The sequence below is a fragment of the Macaca nemestrina genome, chromosome 19 (genome assembly GCF_043159975.1).
Source record: "Macaca nemestrina isolate mMacNem1 chromosome 19, mMacNem.hap1, whole genome shotgun sequence".
Classification (NCBI taxonomy): domain Eukaryota; kingdom Metazoa; phylum Chordata; class Mammalia; order Primates; family Cercopithecidae; genus Macaca; species Macaca nemestrina.
This window is the reverse complement of record NC_092143.1, coordinates 83,508,027-83,528,402: the sequence shown is the minus strand read 5'-3', so window position 1 is coordinate 83,528,402 and position 20,376 is coordinate 83,508,027. Positions and strand designations below refer to the sequence as shown.

Here is a 20,376-nt window from a genome sequence, read left to right as displayed (position 1 = left end):
CCGAGATCATGCCACTGCACTCCAGTCTGGGCGACAGAGCCAGACTCCACCTCAAAAAAAAAAAAAAAAAGACTGAATCATGAAGAAACATAACACCTGAATAGACCTTAACTAGTAAAGGGACTGAATCAGTAATCAAAGCCTCCCATGAAAGAAAAAACAAGGACAATGTGTCCCCACTGGTGACTTCTTCCAGACACTTAAGAAGGATTAACATAATTCTTCTCAAACTATTCTGAAAAACTAAAGAGGAAGGAACATTTTCTAACTTATTCTATGAGACCAGCATTACCCTGATACCAAAGCTAGACCAAGACATTATAAGAAAACTTCAAGTCAATATTCCTTATTAATATTAATACAAAAATCCCCAACTAAATCCTAGCAAACCAAACTCAGCAGCATATTAAAAGGATTATACAACATGATCAAGGAAAATTTATTCTTGGAATGCAAGGAGTTCAACATGTGAAAATCAACATAATATATCACATTAACAGAATGAAGAACAAACACCATGTGATCATCTCAATTGATGCAGAAAATCATTTGACAAAATTCAACACCATTCATGATTTTTTAAAAAACATTCAATAAACTAGGACTAAAAGAAAATTACCTCAACATAATGAAGGCCATGAATGAAAAATTCACAACTAACACCATACTCAAAAGAGAAAGACTAAAAACATTTTCTCTGAGATTAGGAATAAGACAAGAAAGTCCACTTTTGTCATATCTGTTCAACACAGTACATGTCCTAGCCAGAGCAATCAGGCAAGAAAAAGAAATAAAAGACATCCAAATTGGAAAGAACAAAGTAAAGTTATCTCTGTTCACAGATGACATGATCTTCTATGTAGAAAACCCTAAAGATTCCCTTTTTTAAAAAAAGTTTTAGACCTAAGGAACATAAAACATAAACAAGGCTGCCACAAACAAAATCAACATGCAAATATCAGTTGCATTATTATACACTAACAGTGAAAAATCCTAAAAGGAAATTTTAAAATAATTCCTTTTGTAACAGTGTCAGAAATAATAAAATATTTAGGAATAAACCTAACCAAGGAAGGAAAAGACTTGGGCACTAAAAACTACAAGTGTTGATGAAAGAATTAAGGACACCAATGAATGGAAAGACATTCCATGTTTATGGACTGGAAAATAATATTTTTAAGATATCAGTACTGCCTGAAGTGATCAACAGATTCAATGTAATTCCTATCAAAATTCCAACAATATTTTTTGCAAAATAGAAAAATCCATTCTAAAATTCATATGAAATATCAAAGGACCCTGAACAGCCAAAACAATTTTAGGGGGAAAAAAAAAACAAAGTTGGAGGACTCACAATTCCTGATTTCAAAACTTGCTAGAACAAGGCTGCAATAATCAAAACAGTGTGATACTGGCATAAAGATAGACATATATACCAATAGAATAGAATAGACGGCCCAGAAAATAAAACTTCACAGATATGATCCAACAATTTTTGACAAGGGTGTCAGGGCCATTCAATGGGAAAGAATAGTATTCAACAAACGGGCTGGGAAAACTGAGTATCTAAACGCAAAAGAATGAAGTTGGACCCTTATCCTACACCATGTATAAAAATTAACTCAAAATGGATGAAAAACCTAGACACGAAAGCTAAAATTATAAAACCCTTAGGAGAAAAAAAAGGCGGAAAGCTTTATGACCCTGGATATGGAAATAATTTCTTTGATATGACACTGAAAGCACAGGCAAAAAAAGAAAAAATAGAGAAACTGAGCTTCATCAAAATTAAGAAATTTTGAGCATCCAAAGACATAGGAAGAAAGTGAAAAGACATCCTGTAGAATGGGAGAAAATATCTTCAAATCATGTATCTGATTATGGTTTAATATTCAGAATTGATAAAGAACTACTAAAGCTCAACAGCAGCAAGACCCAAACACAATATAAGCAAAGGACTTGAATAGACATTTCCCCAAAGAAGATACACAAACGACCAATAAGCACATGAAAAGGTGCTCAACATCACAAATCACTAGGGAAATGCAAATCAAAAACACATTAAGTTGGCTACTTAAAGAAAACAGAAAGTTAGCAAGAATGTGGAAAAATCGAAACCCCATGAATTGCTGGTAGGAATGTAAAATGGCGCAGCCCCTGTGGAAGACAGTATGGAAATTCTGTCTTCTGTGTTAAACACAGAATTACGATATATGCCAGCAAGTCCACTTCTGGAGCTATACTCAAAAGAACTGAAAGCAGGGACTCGAACAGACATGGGTACATCGATGTTCATAGCAGCATGATTCACAGTAGCCCAAAGGCAGAAACATCCCAAGTGTTCACCAGTGGATGAAGGGATAAACAAAATGTGGCATCTACATACAGTCAGTTTTCATTCAGCCTTAAAAAGGAAGGAAATTCTGATGCGTGCTACATCATAAATGAACATTATGCTCAGTGAAATAAGCCAGTCACAAAAGGACAAATAATTTCATGTACAAGGTTCCTAATCAAATTGATAGAAAGTAGAATGGCAGTTGCCAGGGCTGGTAAGGGGGCAAAACCAGGGTTTAGTGTTTAATGGATATGAAATTTCAGTTTAAAAAGAAGAAAAAGTTCTGAAGATAGTGATAATGGTTGCACAATAATGTTAGTGTACGTTATGTCATGACACTGTATACTTAAAAATTACTAAAACTGTAAATTTTAATGTTATATATATTTAACTACAATAAGAAGAAAACATTAACAATGGTACCTCTAGGTTGATCTAGACTGATCAATTCTTATCTCCTTTTAAAAATTATTCACTTTTCAAACTGTTCTCGATAGTATTTTACTACCATCTCTATAATTTAAAAAATAAGTTTTATTTTATTACTTAAAGCAAAAACATCAGCATTACACTGTACCTTTTCTGGCTGTATAAAGTTCTTGTTTATGTTTTTATGTTAACTTTTTGTCTTTACATATCGAAAGGACATAAAGCTTAAGTAGTGATATGGCCGGGTGCAGTGGCTCACGCCTGTAATGCCAGCACTTCGGGAGGCCAAGGTGGGCAGATCACAAGGTCAAGAGATTGAGACCATCCCGGCCAACATGGTGAAACCCCGTCTCTACCAAAAATACAAAAAATAGCAGGACGTGGTGGCGGCGCCTGTGGTCCCAGCTACTCAAGAGGCTGAGGCAGGAGAATCGCTTGAACCCAGGAGGCGGAGCTTGCAGTGAGCAGAGATCCCACCACTTCACTTCAGCCTGGCAACAGAGCAAGATTCCATCTCAAAAAAAAAAAAAAAAAAAAAAAGGGAGTGATACTACAGAAGGATAACAGATTTAAAAAGATCATGTGCTCACTATATAACACATTAATTTTTGAAAAGCCATTATTTTAATCAGTGAAAACCATTCTCAAGCTGCAATGGAAAGTAGTCCCTAAAATGTGGAAAATAAAACTATCAGATGCCTCCTTTTTCCCTACCAAAATACGTGGCCACTTAGCTCAAATTCCATGTCACAGATATAAATTAAGCATTTAAAAAGTGCAAAACATTTTATAAATTTTTTTAAAGAAATTGTCTTTTCCCTCCTTCCATCTCTAAGCAGGAAAACAAATAAAAGCTCCCCTGGACTCACCGTTGTCTTCTTTAGAGGAAACGACCAGTGGAAAGCATCATTTTAAAACAGCGTCATCTTCTCCCTCCCTTCTGCACCCTGAGTCTCCCACAAATCTACCCAGCTAAACACAAACAAAAAAACACATGAGCCAGAATTTGTAAACGGGACTCACATGTTCAAACAATTAAGTTTGACCTTAGGTGTCAAGAAGTAAGCCTTATTTTTTCATACAGAGGGCCACCACCAGTGATTTTTAAAAACTAAACTGTGTTCTTCACAGAAATGCAAAGACAGAGGACGGGGCACAGTTCGATTCTATTTTCACCAGAACCTTATCTTTACCGAGTAAACATATGTGTGATAGTAACCTTTACACTCTCAGACACATTCACAAACAAATCCACCAACGCCCCCCTGAAGAAGGGCACAGCAGTGGTCAGAGCTGAGGATCCTGTCAGAGTCAACAACAATAGGAACTGTTTCCAGGTCTCTGTTTCAGGAAGCTCAGCCACTAGCAACTTGGGAACCTGGACAGAAAAGATATCTGATTTTACCCACTCATCCCTGACCTCCAGAGAACAGTGTTACTGGAGGATGCCTTAAACAAAACAGGGGAGAACATATAGCAGTGGGTGCCATTCTGAAAAAGAAAAATCGAGACAGAATAGAAGGGAAACATGGTGGATGATATGAAGCACGAGTTGCATTCAGAGAAGTCGTGAGCTAGGCAGCAGTTGAGAATAGAGAGCGTGTTGACCTATATACAGTCTCCTTTCGAGGTCACAGAAGGAAGAAGGGAAAGAGAAGGGAAAAGGGGTACCTGAAGCTGTAGGTGATCATAAAGTTCTTAACTGAAGGCACAATAATTTTCTATAACCATAACTTGCTACTCAAATACATCTCCCTCTATAACAAATACCCAGTAAGACTAAAGTTGCTTTGACTCCATAACTGCCTTCCACTGTGACTGTATCTCCAACACTGAAGAAACACCATGGGACAGTGAAAGAGCATGAGCTTTTCTTTTTTTTTAGAGATGGCCTCGTGCTGTCACCCAGGCTGGAGAGCAGTGGCACAATCATAGCTCACTGCAGCCTCAGGTCCCAAGTAGCTGGGACCACAGGTGCATGCCACATTTGGCTTTTTTTTTTTTTTTTCCACTTTTTGTAAAAACAAGGTTTTGCTATATTGACCAGGCTAGTCCTGAACTCCTTGGCTTCAAGCGATCCTACCGCCTTGGCCTCCCAAGTTGCTGATATTACAGGTGTGAGCCACTGCCCCTGGCCGACTTTTAAACTCAGTGTTGAAAATCATTCTGCCCTTTGCTGGGTGACACTGATCAAGTTGCTTAACATTTGTGAATCCACTTTCCTTATCTGTAACGAAATGGACAAACAGAACTTTTTCCTTTCCTCTCGACATCAAACAACAGCAAAAAGACAATGAAAAAAGTTTCATGGAATTTTTGACCTCCATTTTCCATGGAACTAGGAGACAGGTATAATCTCCAGAATTCCAAGTATCTGTAAGGTCTGCCAGAGGCAGCTGAGATTGTGCAGAAACGGCAAAGAGCACAGAGAAACGGAAGATCCCAAGCAGCACCAGCAAAAGCACGAAGGTGAAGAACACAGCCCGAAGGACGCGCTCTGGTCCACGACTGCAAGTCTGAGTGCGCAAGCAGGACCGAGGCGCTCCAGGACTTATGTCATCTCAAAGAGTCAGAGGCAAGACCATGTAAAAAATCTCAGAGATGGATTACATTTGTAGGAACATCCCTCTCTCCAGTGCAACAGAGATGGAGAGAGGCTCTGGGTTGTAAAGCCTGGAAGGCCATCCTGGAAGCTTCTCCATATCACAGTATCTCTTCAAGAAAGCTGGTCTTGGAAAACCCAGCTCACTCAATGATGAGTAATACCAAGGGAACTGGAAAAGCAATAAAAAGTTATTCTATTAAAAAAGCGAAAGAGAGCCATAAAACTTACCAATAGACCAATACTCCCTAGAATGTTGCTAGTGAGCAGACGAAAGCTGTGACCAAAATTTTGTCATTTTTTAAAACTTAATGAGGCAATCACCTCGAAAGAGAGAGAGAGAGGGAGGAGGATGGAAGGGAGGGAGGGATGCACCACAGAGCACAAACATGAGAAATCAAGGAAAAAATAGAAAAAAAGAAAAGGCAGAATATGAGCTAGAAGAGATCAGAAAAGAAATACTTAGGGGAAAAAAGCCACAGAAATGAAGATGAAGTTTAAATGAGCATAAGACAGAATAGGTATTGCAGAATCCACAGAAAGGGGTAGAGAAATGGATTAGAAAAGCCTAGAAATTGAAAGTTAGGTAAAAGAAAACGAAAAAGAGGATGGGGAGGAAATGATAGGTTTGGATGGATGACAAATGAGAGTCAACAGATGCATAAAAGGAATTCCTAACAAAATAAAAACAAGCAATAGAATCAAACAAATATTTAAAGGTATTATTCAAGAAAAATGTCCTAAATACAAGGAGATTTAAATCTACGTCCTGAAGAGGCACCCACGCCATTCCAAAATGGACCCTGAACAGTCAACAACCAGGCATGTGCTAGTAAAACTGGACTTAATAAATCTGACTTTAACGATAAAGAACAACCCTTGGGCTAGGGTTATGGTTTGTATATTTAATCCCTCCAAGTCTCATGCTGACATTCGATTCAGGTTGGAATCTCATGAATAGCTTAATGCCCTCCCTAGGGAGTGAGTTCTCACTCTGTTAGCTGCCCAGGAGCTGGTTGTTAGACGAGTCAGGCACCTCCCTGCAACTCTCTTGCTTGCTCTCTCACCCTGTGATCTCTGCACATGCCAGCTCCACTACGCTTTCTGCCATGAGTGGAAGCTTCCTGGGGCCCTCACCAGAAGCAGATGCTGACACCATGCTTCTTGTACAGCCTGTAGAACTGTGAGCCAAATAAACCTCTGTAAATTACCCAGCCTCAGGTAGTACTTTATAGTAACACTACACAGACTAAGTAATTAGGCAAAAAGAAAAAGAAATCAAGTCATCTGTAAGAAGGAAATGCATTAAACTAGCCATGTATTTCTTCACAGTAATACTCTATGCCACTAATCCATATGTTACTGCTTCGACATACTTAAAATACTTAAGCAAATAAAGTATAAGCCAAGAATGTATACCCAGCCAGGCATTCCTTCAAGCAGTAAGACCACTGAATAACAGTTTTGAATGCACAGGCATTCCGAATTCTTGACCCTATGAATCCAGGACACAATCAGGAAAATAAAAGCAAAAGAACTGGCAATTGAATTCATTTAATGATAGAACTAAGATTTTAAAAAATGTGATGATTAAAGTGGTCAACCAAATCTAAATGTAATAACTAGTGACAATGTAAAAATCATACGACCAGCAAAAATTGTAGTGTTGGGGGAGAGCAGTAAAAGATAGTGGGAGACAGGGTAATGTCACTGACTGCCTTATCCCTAGTGGCTGAGAATCAACAGATATCATTCAAATGTCATGAAAAAAGTGATACACATATAAGCATATCTAACAGTTTGACAGTAAACACTAATAACTGACTAATAACAAGTAAGGGAGTGTGGTGAGGGGATACGAAGGAAGAGAACGTGTCCTCAACACCAGTGCTCATGGGAGAAGCTTCCCGCTAATGAACCAGAGGAGTGAAGGCAGTCCCTAAAGTTATCATCAAAAAGGTTACTATTAGGAAAAATACAAACGTTCAAAAATACCAAAAACATCAACTTAACATAGGCCCCATAAGAGACCACTTTAAAAACTATAAAAATAGAAAACATAAAATGACAGAACTCAGACAAAACATGAAAGTGTAATAAGTCACATAATGAAAAAGACTTGAAAACTATAAAACAGAAAACATAAAATGTAACATACCTTAGACAAAACATAATTGTCATATTAATAATATAAATGAGCTAAATTTATCAATTACAAACTTTTCAGATAAAGCTATCATGTAAAATTCAACCCATTCTCAGAAAGGAAAGAGTTGAGGGGAACTTCCTCAACTTGATAAAGAACATCTACAAAAAACCAGCTAATATCATACTTAATGATGAGAAACTAGAAACTTTCCTGCTAAGATGAGAAACAAGGCAAGGACATCCTTCTCACCACTACTTTTCAACACTGTACTGTAAGCCCTAGCTAGTGCAATAAGTCAAGAAAAGGAACGGAAACAGAAGGCACACTGATTGGGAAGGAAGAAAAAAACTGTCTTTGTGTACGGATACCAACAAAATCCAGAAGAATCAATAAAATTCTGAAACTAATAAGCAACTATAGCAAGATTCTAGGACACAAAGTTAACATATAAAACTTAATTGAGGCCAGGTGCGGTAGCTCATGCCTGTAATCCTAGCACTTTGGGAGGCCGAGGCAGACAGATCACAAGGTCAGATCAAGCCCATCCTGGCTAACATGGTGAAACCCTGTCTCTACTAAAAATACAAAAAATTAGCCAGGCAGGGTGGCACGTGCCTGTAGTCCTAGCTACTCAGGAGGCTGAGGCGGGAGAATCTCTTGAACTCAGGAGGCGGAGGTTGTGGTGAGCCGAGATTGCACCATTGCACTCCAGCCCGGGCAACAAGTGTGAAATTTCGTCTCAAAAAAAAAAAAAAAAAAAAGAAGAAGTTAATTGCTCTCCTATATACCAGCAAAGAACAAATGAAATATGAAATTTAAAATATAATACCATTTAAATTATCACTTCCAAAACAAAATACTTAAATACAAATCTAACAAAATACATACAAGATCTATATAAAGAAAACTATAAAACTCTGATGGAAGAAATAAGAGGAACTACATAAATGGAAATATGGTCCATGTTCATGGATAGGAATACTCAATATGGTCAAGAGTCAGTTCTTCCCAGCTTCATCAATAGATTCAACACAATTCCAATCAAAATCCCAGCAAATTATTTTGTCAGAATCAACAAACTGATTCTAAAATTTACAAGGAGGGGCAAAACACTCAGAGTAGCCAACACAATGTTGAAGAAGAACAAATTCAGTGTGCTCGCACTACCTGACTTTAAGACTCATTATAAATCTACAGTAATCAAGACAGTGTGATATTGATGAAAAATAGACAAATAGAACAAGAGAACATGACAGAAATTCCAGAAAGAGACTGACATAAACATAGTCAATTCATCTTTCACAAAGGAGCAAAGGCAGTAAAATGGAGCAGACAGTATTTTCAACAAATCGTGCTGGAACTACTAGGTAGGCTCATGCAAAAATAAATAAACCTAGACACATTATCTTACACCCTTCACAAAAATTAACTCCAAACAGATCATAGAACTCAATGTAAAACACAAACTATAAAACTCCCAGAAAATAACATAGGAGATGATCTTGGGAATGGCAACAATTTCTTAGATTCAACACTAAAGGCATGATCCATAAAAGAAATAATTGATAAGCTAGACTTCATTAAAATTAAAGACTTCTGCTGTGTGAAAGACAATGCCAAGAGAATGAGAACACAAGGCACATACTGGGAAAAAATATTTTCAAAAGACACATCTGATAAAAGACTGTTATCCAAAACATACAAAGAATTCTTAAAACTCAAAAATAAGAAAACAAACAACCCGATTTAAAAATAGGACAAAGACTTTAACAGACAGTTTCTCAAAGATATAGAGATAGCCAATAAGCATATGAAAAGATGCTTCACATTACAGGTCATCGGGAAAATGAAAATTAAAAAAACTCTGAGATACCACCGCACACCTATTAGAATGCTGAAATCCAGAACACTGAGAATACCAAATGCTGGCAAGGATGTAGGGCAACAGAACCCTCATTTATTGACGATGGGAATGCAACATGGTACAGTCACTTCAGAAGACAGTTTGACAGATTCTTAAAAAGACTAAACATACTCTTAGCATATGATCCCGCAATTGTGCTCGTTGGTATTTACTAAAAAAAAGTTAAAAACTTATAACCATGCAAAAACCTACTTATGGACATTTATAGCAGCTTTTTTCATATTTGCCAAAACTTGGAAGTAACCACCATGTCTTTCGGTAGAAGAGTGGATAAATAAACTGCAGCACATCCAGATAATGAAATGTTATTCAGCACCAAAAAAAAAAAAAAAAAAAAAAGCTACCAAGCCACAAAAGGCATGGGAGAACATTAAACGCATATTACTAAACGAAAGAAGCCACTCTGAAAGGCTACGTACTCTACAATTCCAACATATGACATTCTGGAAAAGGCAGAACTATGGAGACAGTGAGAATCAGTGGTTGCCACAGGTTGAGGGGAGGGGGAGATGAACAGGTGAGACACAGAGCACTTTTAGGGCAGTGAAGCTACTGTGTATGATACTCTAATGGTGAACACATCATTAAACATTTGTCCAAACCCATAGAATGTACAACACCAAGAGTGAACTCTACCATAAACTGCGAAATTTCAGTGAAGTTTCAGTGTGGGCTCGTTAATTGTAACAAACGTACCACTGCGATGTGGGATGTTGATAGTGGAGGAGGCTGGTTATGAGAAGGTGAGAGGTATTTGAGAAAATTTTTGTCATGTCTGCTCAATTTGGCTGTGAACTTAAAACTGCTCTAAAAAATACTGTTAAAAAATTCAACCCAAAAAAGAATGTTTTGCTCACCTTGCTACAAATAAATTTTAAATTCTGAATAAAATGAAGTGTCTAAGAAAGTATAATTTACCAAAACTTGTTGTACCAAGCTATTTGAACTGACTTCCACAGGAAGAAAGAGATTATCAAAGGCTACACACCCACCGCCAAGAGCGCTAAGTCAGTTTCTCTGGAGTAGTCAACTACTACTCACAATTCTAAAGCCATCTGCCAGGGGCCACGGCACACATCTGGAGTCCCAGCTACTTGGGAGGCTGAGGCAGGAAGATCACTTGAGCCCAGGAGTTCAAGACCAGCCTGGGCAAGAGAGCAAGATCTTGTATCTCAATAAAAATTATTTTAATAAAAGAAAATTATAAAGCTGCTTATACTTATCCAGAAAAGAGAAACAGAGACACCTCCAAGTTGTTACGAGAAGTAAAAATAACACTGATGTTAAAGCCTAACAAAGAGGCCGGGCGCGGTGGCTCAAGCCTGTAATCCCAGCACTTTGGGAGGCCGAGACGGGCGGATCACGAGGTCAGGAGATCGAGACCATCCTGGCTGACACGGTGAAACCCCGTCTCTACTAAAAAATACAAAAAACTAGCCGGGCGCGGTGGCGGGCACCTGTAGTCCCAGATACTCGGGAGGCAGAGGCAGGAGAATGGCGTGAACCCGGGAAGCGGAGCTTGCAGTGAGCCGAGATCTGGCCACTGCACTCCAGCCTGGGGGGCAGAGCGAGACTCCGTCTCAAAAAAAAAAAAAAAAAAAAAAAAAAAAAGTGTACTGTTCACTGATTATATTCAGTGGAAAAATCATAAAGCACTGCAAGAATAATCCAACATTAACTAAGAGCAAAACATAATCAAGTGCAGTTTATTTAGGAAATGAAAACATCGTTCAACGTTAGAAATTTATTATCAAAATTAGTTACACTGATCATGTTTAATAAACACCAGATGCAAGACTCAGAAGAAGACATGAGTAATTCCATCACCACCGTATGTTAACGCTGTACTGAGGTACCAATTAATGTGGTCAGATCACTGTTCCATAAAGAAACCGGAGGGCTCTTTTTTTTTTTTTTTTTTTGTAAAAGAAAAGATAACATCATGGTGTGAAAAATACTCAAACTTTTCCTCTACTCTCACAACACAACAATCAACATCTTCTGAGAGCAAATGTGGGGAGGGGGCCTGGGTGAGCTGTCCTCCAGTTCAACTCGGTTCTGCCACTCCCTACCTGGAGACACCGCCAGACCCCACAGGTTGTTGGCTCGATCCCCAAGACTGCCCCCAACTGTGACCCGTCCTTCTAGCTGACCAGCTATCAATCGGGACTCCCACATCCCCTTTCTTGGGTTTGCTTAACTAGCTAGAGCAGCTTACAGAACGCAAGGAACCACTTATCTACCTTTACTGCTTTATTACACAGCATTTATTAGAAAGGACACCGATGAAGAGACGCACAGGTATGGGGGAAGAAACGTGGAGCTTCCATGCCCTCCCCAGGGGTGCAGCCCTTCAGGAGCCTCCATGTGTTTAGTTATCCAGAAACGCTTGGGCCCCAGTCCTTTGGGTTTTTATGGAAACTTCGTTATATGGGCATAATTGATTACATCACTGGCCAGAGGTGATCAGCTTAACCTTCATCTGCTCTCCCCTCCCTGGAGGGTGGGGGTGGGGCTGAAGGTCCCCATCCTCTGGTAACGCCTTGGTCTTTCTGGTGACCAGCCCCATCTTGGAGCTATCTAGGGGCTGCCACCCACCAGTCAGTCATTAAAATACAAAAGACATCACTGCGGAGATTCTAAGGATTTTCAGAGCTGTATGTCAGGAAAAGGGGTCGGAGACCAAACGCCTATTTTATAATATCACAGATGGCTATTTGCAAATAATTGCTGTAGGCTACAAATAATCAGATCCTATTTATGGTAGCAATAAAAAAGATTAGGTTTTCAGGAATAACCACCAATAAGATTAATAAAGTTTCTGAAGAAAACTACAGAAACAACAGACACAAAAGAAGACGTGAAGAAATGGAAGATACACCAGGATTAGGACAGGAAGACTTAACCTGAAGATGCCAACTCTCTGAAATGTATAATGTATTAGGATCAAAATAAAAAATACCATATTTTTGAAAACTAGACAAGCTTGATTATAAAGCTAAAGTGGGAAAAATTAACAAAATAGTAGTACCAAAAAAATTGGAGGGCAGGCCAGGAGCAGTGGCTCACACCTGTAATCCCAGCACTTTGGGAGGCTGAGGCAGGCGGATCATGAGGTCAGGAGATGGAGACCATCCTGGCTAACATGGTGAAACCCTGTCTCTACTAAAAAATATTTTTAAAAATTAGCTGGGCATGGTAGTAGGCGCCTGTAGTCCCAGCTACTTGGGAGGCTGAGGTAGGAGAACAGCGTGAACCCGGGAGGCAGAGCTTGCAGTGAGCGGAGATCGTGCCACTGCACTCCAGCCTGGGCAACAGAGTGAGACTCTGTTTCAAAAAAAAAACAAATAAATTGGAGGGGAGTGGGAAGTTACTTCAGACAAGGATACATGTAGAAAGCCTCAAAAATTAATAGATTAATTAAGAAGAATAATGGTTAAAAGAACAGGAAGTCAGGCCAATGAATCAGAATAATGAATCCAAAAACTAGACCCAAATGCAAACAGAAATTCAGCATATGGTAAAGGCAGCATTTCAAATCAGTGAGTAAAAGATAGATTATGTAATAAATGATATTGGAATTGGTAACTATTTAGGGGAGACATTGGATTTGTAACTCAGGAATCCAGGATACATTTCAAAGATAAACGATTGGGGTATTTTGTCTTGTTTGAAAAAAAAAATGACTTTCTAAAAGTAACAGAACACCTGGAAGAATTCCTTTATGATTTTGAAAAATGCTCCCTAACTGTAACTGTAAAAGCAGAAGTCACAACAGGAAGGACGGATAGATCTGACCACGTCATCTACAAGATGACCCGTGATCCGGCCAGAAAAGAGGAAAAGAGTAAGAACAGACAGTCATGAAAATGAAATACAAACAGCTCATAAACCTGTGGAAAGACAACCTCACTCGTAATAAAAAAATAAATGCAAAGTAAAATAACTCTATTCCTGTTTTTCCTAGTAGGCCGGACAGAAACCTTTAAAAAACTGATAACATGCTCTGTTGGCAAAGATGCAGAGAAACAGGCCTCGAGCGTATTGCTGATGATTGTGTGAACTGGTACAAGCCTAAGGATGGGCCTCGGTAATAATCACTCAAAACTGCAAATAAATATACCCATAACCCAGCAACTTCACTCCTGGGAATGTATCCTACAAATGCATTTTCACATGTGGGAAAATATGTGTACATAATATACAATGACTGCAAGCTACTCAAACATCTATTTATACTACACAGGGTTAAAAAATCTGGTGTATCCACTCAATTCAGTCACAACTATGCAACTGCAAAATAGAATGAGGCTGCTCTCTGGGAACCAATACGTGAGGATTTCCAAGGTTAACTTTAAGTGAAACAAAGCAAGGTGTAAAACAGTGTATACAGAATCCATAATTTATACATAAAAGATAAATAATCTTTTTATGTTTATATGCTTAAAATTTTGGAAAGTATACACAAGAAAATAATAAACGACTAAATATTGGGAAGTGGGAAAACTGGATGGATGGAGAATAGACATAAGAGGGAGACTTCTCAATAAACATCTTTTTATATGTTTTTGAGCTGCTTGACTAAAAAGGCCTATTTTAAAAATGAAAGGTATAAATGAGCACATGAATATATTCTACAATTGTTGTGAAGATCATATAAGATAACCCAGAGCCTTATACAAAGTTGACGCTCAATAAATGCTAAGATCCTTCCTTCTACATGGGGTAAGGACGTATCGGCTGAAGAATGATGAGGTTCATGCATTTGGAAAGGAGGGCATGATTTCTCAGACAGGGCTGCAGCCTGCAGGTGGCTCTTCCGACAGGCTGGGAAGTGCAGCCTCCAGCCAGAAGCCAGAAACAAGCACTGCAAGGGTGGGAAGAAGAAGACAGGGATTTATGCTGAATGGGGCAGCCAAATATGCATATTCAATGAGCTCTAGGAAGAGTCATGAATATTGATGAAAGGAGACACAGGCACACGCACACTGAGCTCCACGCTTCTCTGTGGGATCCATATGTGAAACACGGTGGCATGAGCAAGACCCAGGGTGGAGCTTTCAGCCACATGATGTCAAAAGGTGAAGCGGAGGACACAGGAGCCCTCACTGTGCACCAGTGGTTCACTCACAGAACCACTCCAAGGTCAGTGGCTTCGGATCAGGAAGACAATGCTGGTGAGTTGTTTGGTCAAAACCACAAAAGGGAGGGACAGCATCAGGCCGCTGCTGAAATGAGTATGGAGCTTCCAGCCCGCAGGAAGGAGAGCCCGATGGTGGTCAGTGAGGTGGGGGTCTCACGAGGCATGTTTCCCTCCTGTCACGGCCAGGACTCAGTTCTAAGGTTTCTCTGGGTGCCCTTGGCCAAGAGGGGGTCCATTCATTTGGCTGGGAGCTTAGGATTTCATTTCATTTCTCAGACAACACCACAAAAGAGTGATGAGAGCCCAGAAGCAAAGCAGGAGGCCGGGGTATGCGGCTCGTGACACCCTCGTGACAGCACCAGTGAGGCCCCGAGCAGGAAGACCTGCTGCTCTCAAAGGGCCTCCTCTGTGGGTCTCCGGCCCGTCACCTCCAGCTTCTCATCCTCTGTGGGTCTCCGGGCCCGTCACCTCCAGCTTCTCATCCTCTGTGGGTCTCCGGCCCGTCATCTCCAGCTTCTCATCCTCTGTGGGTCTCCAGGCCCGTCATCTCCAGCTTCTCATCCTCTGTGGGTCTCCGGGCCCGTCACCTCCAGCTTCTCATCCTCTGTGGGTCTCCGGCCCGTCACCTCCAGCTTCTCATCCTCTGTGGGTCTCCGGGCCCGTCACCTCCAGCTTCTCATCCTCTGTGGGTCTCCGGGCCCGTCACCTCCAGCTTCTCATCCTCTGTGGGTCTCCGGGCCCGTCATCTCCAGCTTCTCATCCTCTGTGGGTCTCCGGGCCCGTCATCTCCAGCTTCTCATCCTCTGTGGGTCTCCGGGCCCGTCATCTCCAGCTTCTCATCCTCTGTGGGTCTCCGGGCCCGTCATCTCCAGCTTCTCAACCTCTCCTCTGTGGGTCTCCGGGCCCGTCATCTCCAGCTTCTCAACCTCTCATAACTCAATGGCCACCTACTTTCTTTCTCTTTAAAAGTGAGCCCATGTCCCCCTATCTTTAGAAACAAACTTTGTTTCATCCTGCTAGGCCATCAAGTACCACTTCCATTTAACACCAAAATTCTTAATTAAAAAAAAAACACATGCACCATATGGAAACCTCTCCACTTCCTCTCCATCTGCTCCTTCCGACTTCCTTGAAATCTGGCTTTGATTTCAAAGACTTGCCTGAAGCTGTGCTCTTCAACAATGACCCCCTCCTGCTATTCCGATGGCATTTTCTCAGCCAGTCCTTATCCAACCTGTCACCTTTCCGCGTGGTGGTGCTGCTGCTCGTCCACTGCTTGCAGCTCCTTCCTTAACTTCAGCGGCCCCGTGTCCCTCGGGGCCACAAATACTCATCATCGGTTAAGGTCCAGATGCTGCGCCCTGGAGATAATAGCATCGCGCCGCTTAACAAAACGCTAACCAAACTGGTCCGTCACTGACATCATCGTTTCGTCAGAAGATGGGGGATAACCATACAGAAGCCAGGGGACAGGACTCTGCCGAGGAGTCCACGGCCCACAGACGAGTCAAACAGAAAAGCAACAGCCCAGAACAAGACCCTGACTTCTGAGAATAAGACATGAGGAAGGTTCCCAAAGCAGAGGGAGCACCAGATGCCAAGGAAGTAGCTTATTGATGACGGTAACAGTGATAACGAGAAGAAAAAGATGTCTGCCTTTCCCATCAACACCTGCTGTGTTACACTTCAGTCAGCACTTGGTCTCGTTTAACCACGTAAAGGAAACTACTGGGGAGGCTGAGGCAGGAGAATGGCGTGAACCCGGGAGGCGGGGCTTGCAGTGAGCCGAGATCGCGCCACTGCACTCCAGCCTGGGCAACAGAGCAAGACTCCGTCTCAAAAAAAAAAGCTCAGGACCCCCGAATTCCTTATGCAAAAGGAAAAGTTAAGCCAAGAGAGTGCGCCAGGCAGCGCCCTCTTCCCCAGGAACGGCTGTTGGGAGCGTTGGGAGCGTTGGGCATCAGACCCCACAGAAAGACAAAAGCCTCAGGGCTTCGGAAGGGCTGCCCAACAGATCATCCCCGAGTCCGTTCTTTGCTGGCATCCCATATAAACAAGAACATCTCATCGTAACTTCAGGTCTACAATCGGATTCTAGCTTAAAACTGGAGTCTGTTCCATTCCACGCTGCTCATGTCTATCAGAAGCTTCGCTTCCCAGGTGCAGGACAAAGACAAGACGAGATCAGTCATTCCTCCACCTGCCCGGAGACATCCGCATAATTGATTCTTCCTTTACGCCCTTTTTTCTCTTCAAACATTCACCTTATCTTGTGTAAAATGCAGATTTACTGGCACTAACTAAAGTCTCACAAGAATGTCATCATTCGCCTTACAGCCCACCTTCCCCTCTTCCGCGCCTTCCCCCCTTTAAGGAAACCTATAAATACTGAGCCTCCTAAAAACCTCTTTACAAAACAGATACAGATGCGTATGTGGCCAGTATTATTTTTCCAGATGAGCCCTAAAGCTGGCTTAATAAACGTAAACGATTGAGACCTTTGCCTCAGTCACTCATCTTAGCCATCAGCCACATGTAACCATATAAAAGTTATACTGCCATCCCCATGTTACAGATGAGGAAACTAGCGTTGGCTCCAGAGTACTCGGCAGTTCCGAGACGGGCAGGTACGCGGCAGAGCTGAGTGTGGGGGCCGGCCTGGAAAGGGCCCTCAGCGTTGCCCACGCGGTAAGGGAGAGTGGAGGAGACACGGAGCAGCTGAGGGGTCCACAGGAAGCAAGGAAAGGGCGTGGCCCCAAAACCCCCTTTAAAGGGGTGGGTGGACTACAAGCCGTGGAGTCAGGCCGGGCAGCCAGGGGAGGTGCGTGTGGTGCCAGGTGGGCCTGGAAGCTGGTTTTCCACCAAGGGAGCGGACTGGGCAGAGCTCTGGCTGGAGGCATCTCAAAGGCTTGGTGCACTCTGCATCTCCCCCTCTTGAAATCTTCCTCTGGATCTTCCTTGCAGGATCAAAGCTCTGCTGTCGGCCTCCCCGAGAAGTCCACACACACGACTGCAAGTATCACTTCAAAATGTGAAAGGAAAATAAAATCCTGGGACCCCAAACTCACTACGCCAGAGGGAAAAGTTAAGCTGGGAAACAGTCATGCAAAAAGCTAACTTTCCTTTTATTCCCATACAGATTGCTGCAGAGAGGAGGCCACGTGTCTCCCCAGGAGGCCTCCTTCACCCTCACAGTGTAAGTTAACAGCTCATCTTGGCAGGCATGGCACGAAGACAAGACCGGAAATCATTCCTCTGCTGCCCTGAGACAAACGCATACGTGACTTCCTCTGCTCTGTGTTGACTTTATCCCGTGCAAAATGCAGATTTTCTGAACAAGAGGCGCAGGCGTCATCGACGTGCCTCTACCCCTCCTTTCACATGTCACGTGTATTCAGTGAGCGAAAATCAAAGCCTCACAAGAACGTGACCACTCACCTCACCAGCTACCCTCCGCTGTTTGCTTTCCTCCTTTCCCTCCTGTCTGCTCTTTCCTCTTTAAATAATGAAGTTGTCAAAACCCTTTTTGCATCCTACTGTGACGTGTGTCTTTGTCCCCAGTGTGTCCTCAACCTTGGCAAAATGAGCCTCTAAGTTGATTGAGACCCGTCTCAGCCGCTGTTTGGCTTACAGCAGACGGGGCTGGAGGTTCCAGATCAGCAGCAGCCTCAGTCCCCACCAGTCCCTCCCCCGCTGCCCAGAGGCCTCAAAGTCAACGTGCTCCGGCGAGAAGCCACCGGCTGACAACCCACAGCCTGCTTCTCCCTCTTCCCCGTTCTGCCACTGTTCTCTGCACACCGAAGGTCCTCGGGACATACTCAGAGAGTCAGTAATTTCAGAACTTTGTCAAAAAACAGACACTTGAGGCCGGCGCGGTGGCTCACGCCTGTAATCCCAGCACTTTGGGAGGCCGAGGCGGGCGGATCACAAAGTCAGGAGATGGAGACCATTCTGGCTAACACAGTGAAACCCCGTCTCTACTAAAAAAAAAAAAAAAAAAAAAAAATACAAAAAATTAGCCAGGCATGGTGGCAGGCACCTGTAGTTCCAGCTCCTGGGGAGGCCAAGGCAGAAGAATGTGTGAACCCAGGAGGTGGAGCTTGCCGTGAACCAAGATCGCGCCACTGCACTCCAGCCTGGGCGACACAGTGAGACTCTGTCTCAAAAAACAAAAAAAACTAGACACTTGAACTCAAGATGGTTAATGGAGCACACACATGTAATTCATCTTCAAGATTTGGTATACGAACCCTGATGATTTTTTCTTCTCACTCTTGTCCAGGCTGGAGTACAGTGGCACAATCTCAGCTCACTGCAACCTCTGCCTCCCGGGTTCAAGCGATTCTCCTGCCTCAGCCTCCCAAGTAGCTGGGATTACAGGCGTGTGACACCACGCCCGGCTAATTTTTGTATTTTTAGTAGAGATGGAGTTTCACCATGTTGGCCAGGCTGGTCTCGAACTCCTGACCTCAGATGATAAACTGATGACTTTTTGAAGATTATATCCTTCTCTGAACTTGATTATTTCCTTCTTTATTACAAATGTTCATCAAGGAAAAATACCAATATGAATAGATTAACCAAACATTTCAGAGTATTCACTGGAAATCCTTATACCTTATATACATTTAACAACAGTCACAATCCCATATGTTGAATACTTTGTTCATCATGCACGTTTGTCATAATTCCTTTACTTTTAATATTACATTAAAGTATTATTTAACTCAGTTGCTGAGGGGTGTTTGTTTTGTTTGGAGTTTGGTGCCTCCTTAAACGTGGCACCTCACTTGAGGCACGGCCCTGCCGAATAAGGACCTGACGTGGAGGCAAGAAAAGAGCAAAGAATGTGAACACAGTGGCTACGTCCAGCTCAGGATGCAAAAACTATCCTCGTTCCTTTTCCCACATCCAGCCCTTTCCTAACTGCCAGTGCCGCCGTTTCCGTAGCACGAGGGTCACTTTCAGGAGCTGAGGACAAAAAGGGTCATCCTTGGTGAGAGCGAATACGTGACACGCTGCGGCCAGGCGCAGGGGCGGCGCCCACAGCTCCAGCTACTTGGGAGGCCGGAGCATGAAGCAAGATCCTGTGTCCACAAAAAGAAAATGTATGCAGAAAAGTGAAATGGATAAAGACGTATCTTTTAAAAGGCAAATTTCTAAAACACAAAAGCTTTTTCTGTGGAATGAGAAGGGGTTTTCTTTCTACTGCTCCCCTTCCCAACTGCTTCCCCCTGAGCAAGCTTCATAAAAGCAGAAATCCAGAGAGATGCTGCTACCAATTTTGTAAGTATTTGGAAGAAAAAGAAAACTGAGTCAAAGCGTTTTTGTGACACAAATTTACATTATCCATCTGTAAGGGGTATAGCCGAGTACAACAAGAAGTGAGAGATATGGCCTGGTGCAGTGGCTCACGCCTGTAATCCAAGCAATTTGGAAGGCCGAGACAGGCGGATCACCTGAGGACAGGAGGTCGAGACCAGCCTGGCCAACATGGTAAAATCCCGTCTCTATTAAAAAAAAAAAAAAATTAGCCAGGTGTGGTGGTGCACACCTGTAGTCCCAGCTACTGGGGAGGCTCAGGTGGGAGAATCACTTGAACCCAGGAGGCAGAGGTTGCAGTGAGCTGAGATCGCGCCACTGCACTCCAGCCTTGATGACAGAGAGAGACTCTGTCTCAAAAAATAAGAAAAAGAAAAGAAATATGGATGACAGGTGAGGTGTAGTGGAGGCACTTTGGGAGGCCGAGGCAGGTGGATCACCTGAGGTCAGGCGTTCTAGACCAGCCTGG

The 20,376-nt window shown here is 42.3% G+C and overlaps 1 protein-coding gene across 19 annotated transcripts in view; it reads right to left on the bottom strand.

The window, feature by feature from the left end:
- The window catches only part of LOC105478940 (low density lipoprotein receptor class A domain containing 4), a 436,625-nt gene that overhangs the window by 299,174 nt on the left and 117,075 nt on the right, over nt 1-20,376 (bottom strand). For 2 of the 19 annotated variants that reach the window (XM_071085752.1, XM_071085754.1), the window contains exon 3: nt 3,637-3,739. The exons of the other annotated variants lie outside the window; for them this stretch is intronic. The gene's annotated coding sequence lies outside the window, so the exon portion shown is untranslated. The remainder of the gene's footprint in view (nt 1-3,636; nt 3,740-20,376) is intronic. 19 annotated transcript variants of the gene reach the window in all.